Source organism: Miscanthus floridulus, chromosome 8 (genome assembly GCF_019320115.1).
Source record: "Miscanthus floridulus cultivar M001 chromosome 8, ASM1932011v1, whole genome shotgun sequence".
NCBI lineage: Eukaryota > Viridiplantae > Streptophyta > Magnoliopsida > Poales > Poaceae > Miscanthus > Miscanthus floridulus.
In genome coordinates, this window is record NC_089587.1 from 211,490,407 (window position 1) to 211,496,539 (window position 6,133).

Genomic DNA, 6,133 nt, shown 5'->3' on the forward strand with positions numbered 1-6,133 from the left:
CTCCCTCGTTGAATCCTCTTTAGTCCACCTCCCATTTGTAAGGGCACGTAGGACGCGGTTGTGAAGGAAAGCATCCTCTACTAGTGTCTTTCCCTAGTAATGTCCCTAGTTGAATAGTAGAAGACATAGCTTACCCAAGTTAGAATTAGAGAACCTTAGTTTTCCTCTCTACGCTACTATTTATCCTAACCTTGTTGCTACCCTTGGTTAAGTTAGACCGTAGTTAGTCTCTCATGTTTACCTATGGATACGATACTTGGAATACTTCTAGGTGAAAGCTATAGTGGTATCTGTGTGCTTGCGGATTTATTTGTGTGCGTTAAAATATACCAACAAGCTTTCTGGCACCGTTGCCGGGGAAACGGTTGCTGAATTAACTACAATCCTAGCTTAACCTTTTATCTTTTATTCTTTCTTTTGTTTTACTTTTTCTTTTAGCATGGATTCCACTCCTATCTATCAATATGCTAAATCCACAAGTGTAAGCCTAAAACCACCAAAATCTTTAGAGCCTATCATAACACCTGGTTATGAGCTATGTCTGAGTTTAATAAAATTGATTTAGGATCAATCCTTGTTGGGAGAAGGCAACAAAAATCCATACTCACACCTATGAGAGTTCAAATGAACTTGTGCATGCTTGCGTATTGCTGGCATGTCTGACAAGACCTTAAGATGGAAGTTGTTTCCATTCTCTTTGATGGGAAGAGCTAAACATGATATAGTCTACCCGTACAAAGTATGCAATGAGATTTGGAAATGCTATGCTATGAATTTTGTTTATGTTTCTTTCCCATCTCTAAAGTGGTTAGCCTTCAAAAAGAGGTTCTAAAATTTTAGACAACTAGAAGAAAAATCTCTTGGTACATCATGGGATCATTTTAATGAACTTATCATCACTGGCCCGGACCTTGCCATTCAAGACCCTATACTTCTTCAACATTTTTACATGGGTCTTAGCAAGGATTCCAGGGAATCCCTTGATGCAACCTCTAGAGGAGCTTTCCTTCATTTGTTTACTAGTGATGCAAGGGCTATGCTTGATAGAATTAGTAGAAAGACACTCGACACTAGCATTCCTAATAAACTCCCCAAGGAAGAGAAGGAATCCTCTCTGAAATAAGAAGAGGAAGTTTTGAGAGCCAAATCACAACCACTCCAATCCCAAGATGTAGCTATCAATCCAGAACCACCAATACCCCAAAATCACCCAAAAGAAGAAGGAATTCCACCTTTGGAAATTCCTGTTGAGATTATGGATGACCTCTTTGATCCTAATTTTGGGAGAGCATTAAATTCTCATAAGAGACCTTCAAGCGATTAAAATTCAAATCCTTTTAAGAAGGGATCTCTTAGAAAGCGTCCTTATTCCCATGTGGGACATTAGGAAGAATTCAAGGATGGCATGTCTAGTGATGCCATAGAAGGAGAGCCTAGCCATTTAGAAGCCACTCCTATCCTCTCCCCTTATATGCCCACATGAGATGTCTTATTTGAACCCATCTCTGAACCCATCCTTGACCCTGATGATCCCTCTTATGCTCTTTCTCCTAAGTCTCATGATGACCCTAGAAATCCATTAAGACAATCAAAGTATAGAGGATGACCAAGAAGAGCAATGACAATGGCTGGAATGTTTTAAGAATTGGCTAGAATATATTAAGAATTCATATGATGTTGCTAAAGATTGGATGGACAAGGATGAAGCCTTATGGGTAGAATCCAAACTTGGTCTACATTCAAACAGTGAGCTTAAATCAATCTCTTTTACAAACATGACTCATCCAAGTTTGGAGGAGGCCTTAGACGAGATCAACCTAAGAGCCACCAATCCATGAGAAATCTTGGACAATAAAACATCCAATGAATGTCATAGGCATGGAATGATGGAGACAATGTTTCCGCCTATAGACATTCATGAAGAAACACCCTTGGAGCTTAAAAGGAAGATGACATCGATGAGCACGGAAGTTATTTCATGAAAACTTCATCAAATCCATGCTCACATGAGAAATCTCCTAAATTAATTAGTCCCTCCAACATTGCCACACATAAGATCTTCAACCCCCTCGTGCTTCCTGTTAATAAAGACTTTGAAAGGGTGGTTGTAGAGGCATATGTTTATCATAAATATTACAAATCTCATTGGCATGAATCTTGAGATAGGTACATGAAGATTGGTGTTGGAGGGGAAACCACTTCACCAATTAGAAGCGTAATTAGAAGGTTTCCCGAGGATGAGATTTTGTCCTAAAGCAAGCACTTTTGGAAGATAATATGAGTTTTCACCTTCTGCTATGATACCCTTGTGAAATAAGCATAGAAACATGGTTGTGAAAATATTCTTTTGGGCATTTTTGTCACTAACCATTCCAGGTTTGAAGCAAAAAGAATGAAGGATGATGACGTAAGGTACGTCCAACCAATTATCATGCAAAATTGAATCACATTCACACATGAGAGTTCTATCCATCCAAACTTGATTCTACCTTGCAAAATTCAAGTGGGGGATGTACTTCTCTAAAAAATCATATGCCATACTACTAGTTTTGGTTGTCTCTACCTTTAAGCCATGCTCAATTTACTAAACAACAATCATGCTCTTTCATCTCTATTTGAATAAATCTCTACAATACTTTCATGCTACTTTTGTTTACTATAGTATGTGTTGGTTTTGAAGTATTTTCATACACCTTTTAAATTAGGCATGGTGCTTAGTTTAAACTGTTTTCTTGAATTAAATTAGACATGGTGTCTAGTTTGATTCTTGAACCAAAAGGTGTGCTGATTTTATTTCCAAAGGGTTTTAAATTAAGCATGGTGTTCAGGTTAAAATGCCTTTCTAAATCAAATTAGATGTGGTGTTTAGGTTGATCTTTGAGCCAAAAGTATGCTTTAGTAGATACTGGTTATTTTGTTGGACTAACCCCTACAGGAAACTCTCAAATCAATTTGGGTAAGTCATGAGATGAATTTAAATTAGAGATGAAGCAAGGCACATAATGAACTCCAATAATGTTGCACAAAGAAGACACAACTCATTCATGGTTATTCGCTTTGTCTTCAGCTGCAAGTTACCTTTGCCTTGAGCCATGCCTATATAGAACATGATAAACAAAAACTATGCTAAAATAATTCTAACACCATCTTTTCATTAGCATAGAGGGAAATTACAAAATCTTGGATAAACAACCCGTGTTTCAAAATTGTATATTCCTTTGGGTATGTGTTGTCCACTATTCCTTTGCAGGCATAAAATAATGAGTGAGGCAAAAGATCTAACAAGGTGTCAAGATTGAGGAGTAAAAAGATGGTATGACAAAAAGATGAGAAAGAAAGGGTGCAATCTAGGAGACAAGAAGCTCATGAATAGCTCAAAATGCGAGGGTAGTCGGAAAAAGGAAAACTTCAAGCAAAAGGGAAGGACCATCACGAGTCATCTACCCTTTGTTATATGGTGACATCATGCTTCAATGACAAAGGTAACCTCCTAAGGTAAATGGTCATAATTTAAGTTTTTCCTTGATTCTGGTAGGCACATAAATAAGAAACAAAATATGTTTGAGTTACAATTTACTTGATCCAACCTAATTAACTCAACATGTTTATTCTTCAAGCTTGTTCCTAGTACCACTTCCCTGATCTCATAGTCTTAACCAAATGAGCTAAAAAATGCACATCCTATCTCTGGAAGCTGATAGTCATAATCATGTAAAGATTGATACATTATGCATAGATAGACAATCATTCCATGGGTTAAGCAACTCAATCTTTTCTACCAAATGAACTTAAATGCTACATTCATGCTCAACCTTCTAATCTTACAACCTATGTTATAATTGAACAAAACACATAACATCAACTTCATCTTGTTCAATGTGCCTAAGGTTAGAGAAGAATAAGTAAAGTTTTGGTTCTATTGGTGTTTTCCCACCAACAAAGCCCACGCACTTGATCTCTACCTTGTTTTATAGCAGGACACACTTCAAGCAAAGTGTGGGGAAATTGATTCCCCAATTTCTATAAGTGAAGGTCCTGAACCTATCAAACCAAAATCAAAACTCAAAACCAAGATAGGTTTGGCGGAAGAAGGTGAAATCACCATTAGAGGCATCATCACAAGAATCTTCGTCTTTAGAACAAACTAAGGTATTAATGAACTTCACAAGGAGAAGTCTAGTTCGAAGGACTTACAAGACCGAACCCTCACTGAAAGGGCTAGCTTGGGGAGAAGCACCTTCGTGTATCTAGGTAAGTATTCCTATCTACCTAAGTATTCTTATCCAGGTAAGTATTCTTTCCCTTTTTAGTTTTAGTTTCTTTTAATAGTTAAGAAAACGATGAATGAAACAAAATAAAAAGATATCTTTATAATAAATATATATAGTTATAGTAATAATGTGTGATCTAGTAAAATTAAAAACTAATAAAAAGTGTGTCTAGTTTGCTTTAATTTGTTTTTAAGAGTTGAATAAATAAAGAGGACTTAGAATAATCTCTTGAATGGAAATGATGAATAGTTGCTCTGTTGTAATTCCTTTCAAGTGCCTAGCTTTCAGCCTTGAATTCTCCTAAGTTTTGGATAAGATTGTTTTGACATAAGGGTTTACTCTTAACTTGAAACTCATGGGTAGCATATGTCTTATCTAAGTCTAGGTAATTGATGGATATGATATGAGAAGGTCTGAGCTATTGTTTATCTTGTTCCAAGTGACACTAAAGTTTTGGAGATTTATCTTTTAAAAAACACAATAATTCTACATGATGAGTTCCTATATGACAAAGCTTAAATTCCTACCAAAGCCATACATGTTATTTAGGCTAGGAAAACTTCCATATATATGTTGCTTGCTTTGCATTGAGTTCAGTCAAGCTTTGTTGACCCTTATGAGAGGTTTGCCATGCTCTTAAAATCAAGATCACGTACACACAACCCTCATATGCACTGCTCCTACACTAGGGTTAGGCACAAAAACATGCCTTCCATCTAGATCCACCAAAAAATGTTTTACTCCTACACTAGGAGTGAATACAAAAACATGCTTGATAGGTTTTCCATCCACCAAATAAATGCTCCAAGTTCTTGTTGCTATCTCTCTAAAGTTTTGTTGTAGAAAAAAGGCATGGGGCTATGCAAAAGTTATTCATGAAAAAGTGATGATAAAGGAAAAAAGAGTTGAGAAAAAATAGACAAGTGTCCGAGATATCTAAAACAATGGGTACTTAGATGCCCACCTGAAAAAAAGAGACGAATAAGATAGCCCCTGCTCTCTAGCAATTGTTTCCAATTTTCAAAAGAGAGATAAGCTTTTAAGGAGCAAAGTAGAATTAGGATTAGCCACCATATATTCCACACACATGCACATCTTGATTTGATTGTATGACTCAACTCTATTTGGATTCGAGGTTTGACTTTACAATATATGCATTACAAGTATGCCCTAGCTTTCTCCCTACCTATGAACTCCACATAAGCCTTAGTGGTAGCAAGAGAAAAAGGCATAACATCTTTATTGCCTTGGTGAGGATCCATAAATACCACATATATTGAGAGACTTGAGAGTGTCATACAATGGAATCTCTAAGTTTCATTTTGAAAATTTATAAAAACTCCAGAACAATGGTGGAACAAAGAACTTGAGACATAGAGCTTGACTTGATCGTTCTGTCTTTCAATTGCTCAAGACCCAAGTGAAGGCTAAGAAGCCCCATTGTTGAAGGTAATATGGGTAAGTTTGAAAGTTAGATCGGTTTATTCTGATCCGGAGGAGAATTTTTGATTGCACGCATGTGTACTTTTGAGGCGTGAAAACATAATAGCAACTCCTGATCCATTGCTGAGTTTAGCTTCGCTTAGAGACTGACAAAGGTTAAGCTTGGGGGAGCTTGTTGACGGTCGATAACATCAATTATAAACCATCAACGTAACGTATATCAATGCATGAAAATTATCACCAACATAGGTTTAGGTGTTTAAACTGACAAATTCCATAAGTTTTGGTGAATCTATGATTTCAGCAGGGTTTATTCAGAAAACTGGCAAGGAGGACCTATTCGTCAAAGCAACTCATGTTTATCCATAGCGAAACCAGCACGAGAAGACTCTAGAAGACTCTAGAAGGCAAACCACCTA